This window comes from Typopeltis vanoorti, chromosome 12 (assembly GCF_054136105.1).
Source record: "Typopeltis vanoorti isolate ZY-2024b chromosome 12, IOZ_Tvanoo_1.0, whole genome shotgun sequence".
In the NCBI taxonomy this organism is placed as follows: Eukaryota; Metazoa; Arthropoda; class Arachnida; order Uropygi; family Thelyphonidae; genus Typopeltis; species Typopeltis vanoorti.
Window position 1 is genome coordinate 74,527,972 of NC_143560.1, and position 16,209 is coordinate 74,544,180.

The 16,209-nt window shown below is 36.4% G+C and overlaps 1 protein-coding gene across 1 annotated transcript in view; it reads left to right on the forward strand.

The window, feature by feature from the left end:
* Positions 1–16,209, forward strand: part of LOC150100892 (glutamate receptor ionotropic, kainate 2-like) — a 73,703-nt gene that overhangs the window by 27,423 nt on the left and 30,071 nt on the right. The window lies entirely within an intron of this gene.

Genomic DNA, 16,209 nt, shown 5'->3' on the forward strand with positions numbered 1-16,209 from the left:
CTGTTTTAAATATTTTATTTATTAATTTTAGTAGGATAGGGCCTAAGCTAGTTGCATGTTGCTTGATATCCTTAAGTCTAATACCATCACCGATCAATTCAAGGGTCTTTCTTTTGTTTGATTTGAAATTTTACAGAGAGAAGTTCTGCTTCTTTTATAGTTGGGTACCATAATATCTGTTTTCATTGTGGTATAAGTGGAGGGTCACGTTTTGTGATTGGGGGAATATTCCTGTGCAGTTCTTTGATGGTATCTGCAAAGTATTGGTTAAAGTCATTTGCTAGTTGTTGGATAGGTTTTGCGTCTTTCATGAAGCTGTGTTTTATGGTTTCGCAGGCGGTGATGTTGAGAACACAATCTAGCATCTCATTAATCAGATGCCAGATTTGTTTGATTTTGTATTGTGCGGAGGTTAGTTTGTCTCTGTAGTAGCTTCTTTTTGCATTTCTGATTTGTGTTGTAAGGCGATGCCTTGTTATCTTATATTCAGTTTTTAAAGCTGTGTTATTTGGATATCGCTTTAATTCTTTCCATAAAGCGTCCTTTCTGTGTATTTCTAGGATTACGTTTTGTGTTTTCCAAGGATTTTGTGTTGTTTTTGAACGAATTCTGACATTTTTTGTAGTTTTCATATATATTTCCTCCAGTGTGAGTTTAATGTTGTTGTATAAGATACCTGCTGAATCTGATGCCAGGTGTTCCCAGTCTTTTTTTCTTATTTCGTGGTTGACTATTTCTTTCTATTATTATTTTCTGTCGCTTTTCTTCTGTGGGACATTGCATGGATATTGTCTTGGTGTGCAGGTTTAGAGCGGTGAAGTAATGGTCTGCTACTTTGCAATTTTTAACTGATGCAGTGTAAATGTTTGGTGGTGCTCGGACGTTTATATGATCTAGATTGGAGACAGTGATACATTCTTCTGCTATTAATTTTTGTTTTATAAATATTAATATTCCACCCCCTTTTTTTGTTTGGCGGCATGATCTATGTTGTTGGAAGCCTGGAATTTGGAAAGCAGTCGCTTTGCCATTAGTTATGGATACTTCTGTAAGTATCATTATATCAATAATATCAGTGTAATTCCTCAGATAAGCCTGTAGCAATAACCAATATTTTCGGATGCTTCTGATGTTAATATGCAAGATTGAGAGAACTCTCGCTTGTACTGTGTGTTGTTTCCATGCATCAAGCGATTCGAAAGTACAATTACTGAATTATTCTGGTGTAATTACATCTATCTGATAGTTCACATTCATTTTTGTTGTGTTGAGATCTTCTTATTGAACTAAGTTGGAGTCTTTTGTTTCACTCTGGCAACCTATCTATACCTTCCGAGCTTTTTATTTGTATAGACTTCGAAGTCTGTGACTTTCTGAAGAATATTTTACCGTCTTTGATCCATAAAAATTGATACTTTTTTTTTCTGTTTTTTTCTTTTTTTGCTTGGTTCAAAAGATTCTGATGGAAAGGTGTTAAATACTCACATAGAAAGATTGGCGTATTGCCTTGCAATGCATTTAAATCCTTGATTACTGGCTTTTATGAGATTGTCTCTTGTAGCCTTGCTTGCCAGACGAACTATGACTGGTGCGGGTCGTGGCGAGCCTTGTTTTTTGTTCTTCCTGAGAAACAGATTTATGGCCTGAATATCATTATACTCTAGGGGGATGTCAATTGCATGGCCTAACTTTAAAACTACGTCTCTGGGATTTTCTGTGGATTCAGTTTCTGGAAGACCGTTTTTGACAAGGTCTTCTTTATTTTGTTGTTGTTGGTTTAAAACTTCGTATTGTAGTTTCAGGGAATTAAATTCTTGATGGAGTTCCGATGTGTCTTTTATCAATTTGTGCTGCCTGTCGGTTATTGCATTAATGCTGGTTTTAATGTCTTTTACCGTTTGTAAGACTTCTTCGACTTTTGAATTATCAAATTTAACAAACTCTTCATATTCGCTAATTTTTTTTGTTATTGGTTTATCCTGTTTATCAAATAGTTCTTGCACAAGATCTACCAAGCTGGATTTTATATTTTCTAAACCTTTTTCTAGTAATAAATTTACGGAACTCAAATTATAAGACTCACCGGTATTTTGTTGTCTGTTCAGTTCATCGTCTGATTCTGCCTCCGACGTAATCAGTTGCGTCGTGAGTAGTGGCGTTTGTTTGTTCTCTCTACAGTTTAGTCACTTCCATTCTTCTCGTTTGGCATTGGATTTGCGTTGCCAGGTTGTTTCTGAAAGTCCGGAATGTAAAGTGAAGATTCCTATGGCATTTCCTGCAGGTTATATAACATCCGTCGGACGGAAATTCCTTCTGACACTTGTTGCACTTCATGACTCATCTTTCTTCCTTTGGACAGCTTTAAAGATGGCGACATCTTTTGTTCTATGCTCGTTAGCAACCGCGGTGTACGCTTCAATTTTTAGCACACTCAGATTTTGGATTCCACTTGGCCGATTTCGATATATCACTCTCTTCAGCGTGACAAGCAGAGTTTCTTTATGAACTCTTAAATTAAAAACAGTAGTTAGAACCACATTAAAACTATGAAAAACGGGACCGGCGATACAACCATACAACCGTTCGTATGCCTACACAGCGCCCTCTTCGATTAATAATAATAATAATAATTTTTTTGAAAGATCGATAGCTGTTTGATTTTTGGTTGATTACCGCATCTGGAAAAGGACGAAACGAAAAATCAGATGTTGTCTCTAATGCTGTATGATTTAGGTTATTCAAGTGATTTGGTTCGTTGAAATTATGAATTGCAACCGAAGGAGAAATAACAGCTTTTCACTTGTAAGTGATCATAATATATATGTTATGATCACTTACATTTACATTCTCCCTTTCCCTAAATACAGATCCACTAATCCAACAAGTTACCAGATACGTCCGCTGTCAGTTATCTAACATTCATTTACAGCAACCCATATAATAAATAGACCAGAACAATACGTCGCTAACTTCCTGTTGAATCTACACGATCTGGTAAGCACCTGAAATCACACTAATGTCTGCCCTTGTAACCTTTGCATTTCCACATCCTCGAAACATATCTCTGGAGTCCCGGTAGTGTGACATGGTTCATGATGTTCGACTGGGTCGTTTCCGTACACACAACCATGGCGTAGGAAACGCAAAATTATTCAGAATAGTGTATCCGCTCTACGGTAATAGACAGCGAATCCCGCCATGGACATTGATGATTGAATCATTTATTCATACGTACAAATAGACTCTCCCAAGATGGACTGGGTCGCCATGGGAGAAGTAGACCCATCCCTTCAGCATCAAGGAGAGGCTTTCGCTTAGCAGTGGGAATTCAACAGACTGAATATCACACACACACACACACACACACACACACACACACACACACACACACACACACACACACACACACACACACACACACACACACAAAATTTTCTCTAATCACGCATATATTTACTTCAATTTAATTCTCTTAAAAAAGTTCAGTTTTCCTTTAACTAACACAGAAATCACATGGCTTTTAGAAAACAATCAAAACGCCCTCTATGTGAAAAACCTAAGATATTCATTACATGCTTATTACTTTTAAATACGCCCACATAATATTTGCGTATACTTATTACAATAATGCACTTATAGATTCTTAATAAGACTGTATTTTTATGTGAAAAATGCTCAAGGTGTGATCCTATGAATTTCATGCCATTTTTAGACATCTAGAAATACTTTTAATAACTATTGGTAGTCTTTTTACAGTGCTCGTAACATCAATTATTTGTGCCTACACCTGCTCAACAAGCCAATTATCTGTACTTCGTCCTTAAGTAATTAAATTTATTGGCTAAAGTTCGAAAACACACAAAAAAGATCTGTTGTTCTATTCAAAAAAAGAAGTACTTAGTTCTACAAACTAAGTACTTTTTTGACATAGAAGGCGTCGTTAACTATCATTTTACGTCTAGAAACCAGAATATCAACGATGACTCCCATTGGTTAGAAAGATCCGAGCTTGAATCCAATCTAATATGCAAGCAAATTTTATAATTTTATAAGGACTTTCCACCTGATAGAAAGTAGGAGTCTAAGTGTATTGAACGAACCACCCAATCATAATAATCGTTACGTTTATATGAAGTCAAATTAGTGGGCTGTTGCAGGCTATTTCGGACAAAGCTGTCAATGGAAGATAAGATGCAGGATATCGATTCAATATCAATTTTAAAGTTTTATTTAGACGATCAAATGGCCCCAAAGAAACGTCTGAAAGGTAACATTCCTTACTTTGGTTTTGTATCACAACTTACAGACTTCTTTGAGCCTCAGTAGCTCAGTCGGTATAGACGAAGCCCTTTGGTCGGAAAGACCTGGGTTCGATTCCCGTCGGTGACGCAAGGAAACTTTATCTAGTCTCTTTCGAGAAAGGTGAGTTAGTCAGTCTCATACGGAGGTAGGGTTTTTTCCACTCGGAAACACGGGTTTTTCGTTCCCAGAACAGGCCACGAGGCCCCGTGAACATACATGGATTACAGTCAGGAATACTTAAGACCCAGCCATAACCTTGATTCGTCAGCTATGCCAGTCCCGAGCCGGGATAAAATTAGAGGGGATTGAGATTGTGCCCTACTTCCCTTCAAAGAGGATCTCACGGCCGTTGTATCGTCATACGCTAAATAAAATAAACACACTTATTTAAGTGTTTTTAATTCAGAAAATTTAACAAACATTTAAGCTTGCTCAATTAATTTAGTCCAGTAACAAGGCATTTTGTTACTCAAACTAAAGTCAGATTTAAAAGGGAATTTCGTTAGTAATGTACATACCACAAAACTATTCGCAATATAAAAAGTTAAACCGGATATTTAAAGAAGCCTTCAACAACTTTTTTAAAAAATGCAGTAAAACTGGAAATTTTGTTTTTAATCCCCGCACAAGGATTCTGCTTAGTGCCCTAGATAATATTTCCTGTTACTTGAGCATCTTTACAGACATCTTTGTTACGGTAACCTTTTACATCTTAGACGTTTATCCGTAGCACGAACTACAGATTTCTTGCTTGAGTTACAAAGCAATGACTTGTGTATTTATGGAAGATAGCTGTACTGCATAAGTATACGATTCTTCAAATTCGAAACTAAATGAATAAAACGCAAATCAGACCACCTTTTGAAGTTAATCTTCGCTGCCGTACAAAGTCTTCTAGCTGCCTAGACAAAAGTCACAAATCAATTTTTCATATTCTGTGCACTGTTCCCAACTACACTTAATAATCTCTGTTTTAAAGTCTTCTCCGATTTCATTTTAAGAATGCTTTTAGATGTTCTCAATAGCGTCAAAGAACATTTCGCAGACGTCCAAACCAGTTTTATTATCGATAATCTGGTTACAGGACTTCCATATTTACTGGTGCACACCATCAGTTAGTGGCAAAGCATCAGATAACGACATTAAGCCCACTTTACTTGGCCTGGATTTTGCCCTCGGATTTCTATTAGCGCTGCGTTAGCAAAAGCACACTTTGCGTGACGTAGCAAATGTTTTATCTTCTGTACCGAGCGGTCATTATTGTTTTTATAGGATATTTAAGCTCTGTTTTATGACGATAATATTCGTAGAACTGCCGGTGAGTACGCAGCAGGAAAGCTGATAGTTGTATTGCACTTTCCAAATAGGTGGCGCTATTGGTTCCTTTTTTTTTTTTTTTTTCCAAATAGGATTTGAGCATCGCACTCTTTTTTTCCAGAAGATTGAATAATTGCATAAGAGATTTAAATGTCGACACTTTGAGATATCCGCTTGAGCTGGCGTCTAAATCTTTTAACAGCACGCTTCAAGTTTGCTATCCATGTGATAGCAGATCTCAGGGCGTCTTTTACGCTAAACCCTCTCTTGGGGATACCCTCGTGAAAGGGAATAATAGCGCAGCAAGTACAGAAAGAGCATGTAAATGGAAGGGAGTGGGAGATGAAATAAATAAATACATAAAACATGAATGCATACGAATAAAAATGATTTTAAAATGAAAAAAAAAATAATAAATAATCAGTATCACCCGAGCATGTAAAAGAGAATCACAGAGGCTTTCTTGATCAATCTATACTACTCTGTTGAAGAATATGACATATGTTATAGAATGATCATGGAAGCACTGGTTTCCATTTTTAAAACTGCAGTAGATGTCTGAATCAACGTGTATTCGATGACAAAACTCAAGAACTGTACTCCTAGACTTGAGAATGTTATCGCTTCCGCGTGAATTGAAAAACGTGGAAGGTTGGAAACTTCTGTTATGGAGCGACCAATCACGCTACACCCTTTACCAACTAGACGGACGGGTGTGGCTCTGACGGATGGCCAGTAAACATCTCATACTAGAATGCGTACCCCAACTATGAAATTCGAAGGTGGCCGTGTGATGGTGTGGTCCTGCTTTTCTGCCATCACTCTTTTTCCTCTGCACAGATGACTATCATACCAGGAACTGAACAACAGATCACTCCACTCCTGTGGTTTTTATTTAAAAAGACATAGAATAATACTAAATAACTTAGAGCAAAATAGTCCCTGGTTCCAATAGCATCTCTCCATTTGTATTCAAAAGTTGTGTTTCTAGAACGAAAACCTGTTCCGTATAATCTTTATAATCATTTACACTTAGCTGGCCCTTATCCCAATACACGGAACCATGCACATATCCAACATTCCAAAAAACAGATCTAAAAGGTTAGCCATCAAAGTATTGACCGATCGCTGTCAGGTCAGCTCAATCCTCTCTAAAATAATAGTGAAAATGATCACCATTCAAATTCAAATTCTCAGTGACCATCAGCATAGATTCTGTCACTGGATACATGACAGGTCTTTCAGTCAGCATCGGTCTCCCACGTACATGTGCCATGAAAAGTTTTGGAGAAACTACTCCTATTTCTATAGCATTTGATCAGGTTTGACATCAAGGCCTGCTCAGTAATTTCCTATCCTCCATCTACCGGTCATCATCTGTAATGGGACAGTCAACTTTCTCTCTGGTCATCCACTGCTTGTGATAGTGAATGGATTCCTTTAGTTGAGCTTCCCCATCAACGTAAGAGTACCTCATGACTATGTTCTATCGCCTGTCCTCTTTCTCTTATACATAAATGATCTCTCACATTTACCACCGATCATATCCCCCATTTTGGTGATGACAGCAGATTCCTCTTATTCGTCTGATAAAAACCTGCAATGCACAAATATTCCCACTTTCAAAATCTTTTACAACCATTCTTCAAAATCTTAAATCCCGATCTCTATACCGTCTTTCAGTGACAAGGATAACATCTGTGTTTTCTACAAATACCTCCATGGACGATGCTCCACTAATCTGAGGACTATAATTCTGCTTATAATTATTATTATTATAGGCAGAATTATAATTATTATAATTATTATTCTTCTGACTTCTAATTGGCCTGTTAAAACATGAGGAATGACTGACCAGTATCATTTTAAAATCCGAACACAAATAAACCATACCCGTTTCTTGTCTTCCTTATTTATTCCTTCTACTTATGACTTCTGGAACAGCCTTTTGTTTGACAGTAACCAACTGTTCAAGAAAAATAACAATAGGTTCCTGAGGTTCTCCGATAGAATTGCTGACAGTGGAGTTTATTTCTAAAAAAAAAAAAAAAAAAGGAAAAAGTCATTGATCGAAATATTTATCCAATAGTTTTAAAGTATTTATTAGCCTCTGAAGTGGAGATCCCGAAAAAGGGAGAGAGGGGGGCATTGGCATGCACGTGCGTTCGATAAGATATTCGGTAAGTACACGATTGTTGCATTAGCTGGATGCCGACGTGCTATAATAACACTTCTTCGTCATCCCCCCCTCTCCCCCCTACGACGATTGTCTCCTAATCAACTCTCTCTTTCTTGACAATTGCCTTGACAAATTGTTGTTTCGGTCAGTGACGTCATTATTCTTGTTGCCTTGCAAGACTGCATCGCTAGGCAACCGCATCATTGTTTGTTAGTGCGTTGTACGTCTATGGCCGCTTGCTGATTTGCGTTTTCTAAAATGGATCACTGACAGTGATGAGTTTTTGCCGTTGCCTGCTAGGCCGTGTGAGAGTGCGTGCTGTAATTTTAACGCATAAATGCGATGTTGGAAGCGGAAGAACGAGCCGGCTGACGCTGCTGGTTATACTGCAGTTTTGAGCATTGCTTGGTAAGCAAGTTGAATTTGTGAAAATAATCGAAGACTGAGAAAAAATGAAAAACAATATTCTGGAAAAGTTTGTGTTTCACACTTTCAATAGAAAATCGTATCGATTTTTCTTCTTTTTTTTTTGTTTTAACAGAACTAAAAAAAACTTCGATCATTTTCACAGAGACTTTATCGAATTTCTTTCTTTATGTTTCGTAAGAAATGTTAGTCTAAGAAATAAATCTTATAAAGTAGAGATTTCAAAAATTACAGACTAAATTGGAAAAAAAAAACTTGTTTATTCATTGTTAGCTAGGCTGCTGTTGTATCTTTAGAGTATTTTTAGAATTGGGAATTTTTATTGTTAGAGTTACGGATTTTGATTCCATTGTTGTATTAGACATGCTGCCTGCACTATGGTTAGGTTACAAAAGCCATGCGATTAAGCATCCGTGCTGTATAGCAACGATGGCTATACCAGCAGACAACAGTAACTTCTGAATCGAAAATCGGTATCTAGTGATATAATAATGCGTGCTCATCACTAACTGAGGTGTAGCCCCCTCATATTTATAACTATACCCATTGTGTTAATTGAATGATGGAAAACGTACTCAATCTCAGCAAGCAGTGGCGAATTCTCCATGCTTGCTATGCTTACTGCGCAAGCTCATTAATTGAGAAAGAAGTAATATTTATTTGTTAATAAATGCATGCATTTATAAGCATTCCGTTTAGGCTTTTATTTTTATAGACAGAAGACGTCTTAAGCTTGCGCGGCAATAATTGAGCTTTGCGTTGTGTATCGAAGGTCGATGCTCACTCGTCTAGTCAAAGCTACCTTGGCTTGCCTGGTTGTAGGAGCTTCCAAGTCCTGCTGCAACACTGGGATTTCATGCACGCGCATAGCCATTTCCGCTCCTTTCACGTCATCTTAAACACAGGCCATACGCAGTCAACGTAGATCTAGCCAGTGAGCTTCAGCCAGCCCTTACAAGTGCGCGTGTTGCTTGGGAAAATTAAGTTACAACCAACTTTTTATGACGATGTTATTGACCAGTTCATAAAGAAGAACCGTAGGGTAGAATTTATATTCAAGAAGCTAAATTGAAAAAGATAGAATATCATTTTGTAAAATAAATGTTGTATTTGTATGATTAAATGTACATAAATTTCTAAATATATAGTTTTTAAATGGTCAGTAATTCATTATTCTGCTAATCAGACTTCAATCACACCTCTCACTCCCTTAATGATAACATGAGCAAGCGTGAATTTCAACACCAGCATTCACCCCTGCTATCAAGGGTAAGTAGGTTTTCCCTCCTGTAAACTCGGGTGTTTAATCACAACTCAAGAAAATCGATCATAGAATTCACACTGCTCGCAATAACAGTGTAGGCTTAGAGTCCACGAGATGGCGGCAATTGTCTGCCGTACTTGCATAACTGGATGTCGTTTAAAAATGAGTGATAGTCCTAAACCAGCTATGTGTGATTGGCTAAGAGTGGAGGTTGTCAACCCTACCTACCAGATTCCAAAAGTTACGGCTAAAGGCTCTAGTCTACTCCCTTTGGAGCATAAAAGGCGTAAGCAGATTTATATTTCATTATTTACAGCAGGGCTGTCCAACCTTAGATAATCCGAGGGCAGCATTAAAAAAAAAAAACATTATCCGCATCACAATGCGTATCTAGTAATTTGGTGAGCAGCAGCGACACAACCTCAAAAGCTGAACAAACGAACAACACTAATGGCGCACTAATCACGCGCTGATGTTCCTCGTTCCACGTTCACGTTTAGATACTATTGAGCACAGGGAGCATGCGCGTTGGAACAAAACAGTATAAGAACGCTTGTTTGACACATCTAATATTTGAAAAACAAACACCAAATAAAAAAACCAACATCGAGATTATCGATTAGCGATAGAATTAAAATACGCATTCGATTCAAATTGTTATTTTATTTTTTCGCTCGTGAAAAAATCAAAATCCACACCGCGGACAGCATCAGGCCCATACGTTTTGGATTGAGAATTGCTACATTAACTTACTATGCAGGTATTATTAGATTAGCTCACGTTCATCTTCTGCATGAGCAAGACCATTGTTGATATTAGTCAACTATGTACAGTTGTTAAACTACTCCTTTGTTAGATCGATGCACATTCTATTGTTAATTATCGCTCTCATTATTGCATTAATTCAATCCAATTGTTACGTTCGTCTGAACTCAATTGTCGTTCACCCTTTGTTATTATGAAAGTAACAGGACCCAAAAGACTTCCGAATTATCAATAAAATAACGAGATGTCCTAATAATTAGCTACAAAGAAAAAACCTAATTAGTACTTCCATATATGGCACGCCTTAATTATTTATTATATTTTATATATTTTTTTTAAGAAGTCAATTTGCTTTTTCTGTTGGAAGATTTTTTTTCATATTGTTCCGTAAACAAGTCCGTAAGTTCGCATCGGACATTGCTTGGTCATTTTTATACTGCACGATCATACGACGCGGTTCCGTTTATGAGATTTGCGAAGACGATATGGAAGAAGCTGCTAAGAAATGAATAGAGTTGCGGTGATCTATGGCGGTAAGAGCGGACGAGCACAACTAAGTACCCAAGAGATCCGAGCTAATAGAGCACACCAACAGTCTTCTTTCTACAGTTTCGAGACCGTTACAGAAATGTGCAGACCCCAAGAAAGTATGTTATTGGTTAGGGGATTGAAATCGATTTGTTCTTTGTTAGAATTCTCTTTACCATTAAAGTAGAAAAGGAAGAAATCGTAGAAACGGCAAGAAAACTAAAGTAATGCAGAAAGTTCTGATAGCTGGTATTGAAGATTGATCGAAAGAGCTTCTCGGAGCATTTTAGTAATTTTTGTTTGATGCTGTCAGTAGCGTCCTGTATGGTAGTGATCGTTCTACACAACGTATTTCATGGTTGATTCATCGTTTTAAAATATAATTAAACAGTTATTCTTGAAAATGGAGAAACTTTATCTTTAGGAGAACGTTTTCAATCATTTTCAGTAAATGATTGAAATCAATCATCTCAATAAGAGTCAATAGAATTGAGAAATGAAAAAAAAAAGAAGAAATTAACGCTTTATTTAAATATGAAATGTACAAAATAATGTTTTATAAGAAATGTAAACATTTATGTTTTTAATAATTAATAATCTAAACGATGCAATTTCAAACAATTAAGTCAGTTTGTGATTTTGCGATTTTTATGTATTTTTATGTCAACAGAATCAACTTCGTTTAATTGTTGCATCAAAATAATTTCTATCGTTTAGATACAATTGACAAGGATTAACTGTTGCATCGAAATAATTTCCAGTGTTTAGGTACTATCAATTGACAATGCTTTATTGTTAAGTGTTTAAATACAATTGACAATACTTTATTGTTGAACCAAATAATTTCAATTGTTTAGATACAGAAAATTATTAATTGTTGCATTAAAGTAATTTTAGTAATATTCATTGCTTAGTATTGTATCAATTGTATCGAAATGTTTCCACTATTTACAAATAGTGGAAATTTGTTTTAAGAGCTAATCAAGTTGTTTTATTGATGGGAGATAGATCAATACATACTGTAGATAGATAGAGCGGGAGAGATATTAAAAATTAAAATTAATGCGGCTTAATATTCTCTGTTGTTGCACTATGGAAATTTATATAACGCCCTATTACCTAAATTTCATTTTTTGTTTGGTGATTTTGATTATTAAATACCTAGAAACGTCCTTAGGCTGTTAAGATTTGAATTCCAGTTTCTATAACGCATACGGCAGGAACAGATTACATTTCGAATAAAAAAAGAAAAAACGAGAAAAGATCGTTATTTCGAGTCACCAAATAGAATTGAAAGATACTCCTTTGACCTTCCTCATCGATATGCGAACACTCTGTTCATTTCAGTCGCAAAGGCTTCGTGTTCAAGCAAGAAAGCAACAGCAAACGCCTCTAAGTCATCTCACGTAAGTATTATAGTGTATATTTGCTTCTGTACGTGAATGGCTTTTGAAAATGGCACGGCGAGAATTATTGGTTCGTGATGTGACTATTAATGGCTTCCATCAACCACCCAGATAGGTTCAACCTCCTCCCCCCTTTTTTTTTCTTCCTTTTGCTAGATTCATATTTCCTTTCAATTCGCCACTTTCGTTCTTAGCAGTCATCTTCAATAAAACAGATTACTCATGAAGTGGAGGAACATTCCTCACAACTCGACTGCCAGGTGAAGGCTCAACACCGTGAAGAGAATAATAGAAAGAAAAGGAAAGAATATTTATGGCAATTCCACACAAATAGATGTAGTCAGAGCTAGCGTGACATGTGTATATCATGTATTCATGCTACGGGGCAACAGAACAGTGCACCGCATCGATCTCCGTAAAGGATTTCAAGGGGAGATGGAAATGAGACCGTAGAACGTCTACGAAGGGTGGGATGGAGTGCCTGATGCGACATTAAAATCAAATCATAAGCAAGGTAAATGATTGAAGACTCGGCTTTGAGACGATTACTAGCTAAATGAAAATTAATACATATCGGGAACAGGGCAATCAACACTGGGTAAGTTAGTGCATTGCTAACGAATGCATCTGAATATTAATTATATGCTTTTAAAAATTAATTCTGCTATCCTGGGCGATCCCAATGCATTGTGCGCGTAGAATAAATTGTTTTATATGCATTATAATCAGTGTGAAATTCCTGCAAAATTGCAGATTCGGCAAAAATAGTATAATACAAGATCGTTGTTAACCTGCAACGTATAACTAGATCTTGGTTAAGGACAAAAAAAAAAGCTTTTAATTTTTATTTTATTTATCATAACACGGAGAGAGAGATGAAATCTTGAGCAGGTCATGAAACACCCGAGAAAAAAAAAAAAAAAAAAAAAAAAAAAAAAAAAAAAAAACATCATTCCGTGTCGGCAATGTTGCCTTGACAACAAGACATTATATGACATCACGTGCCTTTATTGGCAATAAAACCTAATACTAGACATCGGAAATGAAAATAAAATAAAGAAGCGGGGATATGAGAATGAAATGGAAGATTCAAATGAACACTTCAAATTTCGGATGGAAGGCATTTCTCTTCTATTGATTACTTTCCAGTTTGCGTACACAAAGGGACAAGCGAAAGTGCGTTTTTAGCAGTTCTTCTTACGTTCGTCTATTAAACCTGGTGCATGAATGTCTGGTGAGTTCTCACAAGTGTCATTTCTCAGTAAGCTATTTGTAGCGGTTACGCTTGCATGGACCCAATAACAAACCATAACGTTCTACTTTTATAACGACCCCCACACCGATGGTTGTAACTATCCCATTAGGAAAGAAAGGCTGCAAGAGTCATGCCTGATGGATTTCAGCCAATTCAAAGTGATCAGCAGCGAACTACGGGACACATAACTTATATAACGCGTTCTGCGGAGTAATATCGACAATGTGCTCAAGGAAGTTCTTTTTATGGCCTCGACAGATCTTATTAAGAAAGTAGGTAAAACATCCTGTCGGATACATTTGCTTTTAAACTAAATACGCACTCGTAATGTTTTAGGTCGTTTGAATTCCTACTTGGGAAGTCAGTCTGCTTTTCGGATTTATAAAAATATAAACGTGTTAAAGGCAACAAGATCGTTATTCAGAATAATGTGTTCTGTGGTTGGATTTTTTTTACAAGTTGCGGTGTGAAAAAACGCTCTTTCTTCCAGGGAAAAAACACTTCATGAACCATGTCTACAAATCAGACATAATAAAAGTACGTCCAGCCGGCGACTTCAATCGAATCCATGCGTCACTTCTGTTGATTTACCATCATAAAAATGACCTCGAGGGTGTGCTGCAGTCGCTTTTAAGATTTTATTTATTTTTATTTATTTTTTTTATTTTATTCTACGATGTGATGTTCTTTAACTGGGAAGACCTAGATTTGAATATTCCCCATCTAGAACGGGAAGACCCCATGTGGGAGTTTACCGCATGTGACAATCAGTCGAAGCTGTTACATCAAAAGGGATTTTTATTTTAAAAATTTTCATCTGCTTTTTTTTTTTTTAAGTTGGGATGATGGAGATGCGTTAGTGTGTTTCTTTCTAGACGTGTTTAAGTGCTCATTTGAGAACATCTTAAATATTCTAACACTATTAACGAAAGTATCAAAATGCAATACATTAACATAAAGTAATTGCCATTGCTTTTATTATTTTTCTTTCTTCTTTTACTCCTTCGGTCGTGCCTTCATAATTACTTGCTCATTCTTATCGCCTGGAGAAATCATAACAGCGACACCTACAGGACCCCCGTCGTGAAACCCTCGTGCCTTTATATAAAAAATAAAAAAAAAAAAGGAACAAGCGGTGAGATGCATGCATTTCACCGTCAGCTTCAAACGGCACGTGGCCTCTGTTCCAATTTCTCAGCGGCCGAAAGATTTAGCAGAATAAATGACACACTTAGTGGGTTCCTCGTGCATGTGCGTGCGTGTGTGTGAGTGCATGTGACAGTACAGAAATTTAAAGAACTTTAATACGAAGTTGTGGCTGCTTAATGCACACTTGAAACATGGAATTTCCTATTTTTAGAGAGAGAGAGAGAGCGATGGAAGCAACTACTCTCACGGAGTTCTCTATTTTTAGAAACTCCGAATGGCAGTAATTTATAAATGCTCCAGCTTTTGATAATTATATAAATGAAATGTCTGTTTGCAGTCCTTGGCTTTACGTCTATAAGGGAGAAAATGCTTTCAAACCCGAAGCGCTATAAATAGCGAAAGGGTCCAAACTAGTTAGCTTCTTGAAGAGTAAGGCATGTTATAATAATGACGTGTGATTAGCGTGCTTGTTAATATGCTCGATACTTTTACTAAGAATATTTCACTTTAGCCACCAGACGGCGTTTCAACTGTTCCACCATACCTTCCTAAGATAAAACATCCACACTTGAATAATATTACTTTTTTTATTTTAACATATATATTAATAACTTCAACCGAATTGTACTTAAATTCTAATTTTATGTGATCTTTTAATGTTAGTTAAAATCAACGGTGAGGTTTTTTTAGTGCACGTGATCGAAACTTATCGTCGTGGATCATGAGATATTTTTTTGGTCTGCTGTTCATGTTTTGGCTTTGAAAAACTAACAGGAAAAAGTCTGACAAAACTAAAGAAAAAAACGAGAACGAAAAAGCAGAAAGAAAGAAATGAAAACGAGAGAATAAAAAAAAAAGAAAGAAAAAATTACCATATTATTCCCAGAGGCCTCTTAATGTAAGCTATAAGTTGTAAAAACAACCCGCATAAAACAGACAGATTTAATATTTCATCGAAACACAAAGTTACTCTATCCTTTCTTTGTCAAATGGGCAGGCAAACGTTTTGCAGCAACAGATTAACTCTTTTCGTTGAACAGATTTAATAATAAAAAACACCTAACCTTTTTATTCCCATACGGCACTACTGAGAGCTCTTTGAGCACTAACGTGAATTAAATTTTTATTTGCCTTCTTTAAAAGTGAAAACTGATGAGGCAATTTTAAAGGAAAAACTGTGGACAGCAGTTTTGATATAATATAGTTTATATTAGACAGAGATTATCCAACAGAAATAGAACATTGCAATTTAGAGTCTATAGAAATAATATCGAAGGTTCCTCTTGGTGAAGATTGAACGATCGGTGGCCAATGATGTTACACTTTAGTATTTTAAGTCACTATGTGAAAAAGAGAGACAGAATAACAGATAACCCTACTGTTAGTTAAAATAAATGGTGATTTATTTCTTGTTTTTTTTTCTTGTTTGAGTATTTACTTTCTTTGCATTGACAGCGTTCTTCAAGAGAGAGAGAGAGAGAGAGAGAGAGAGAGAGAGAGAGAGATCAAATCATGTATTGTTCAGCATCATTGTATTCTTTTCCTCTTTATTGATCCTTTCGAGAATATTATTATGACTTTGGAGGAGAGAATAATCTCCCTTTCTTTCGTTTGTTTG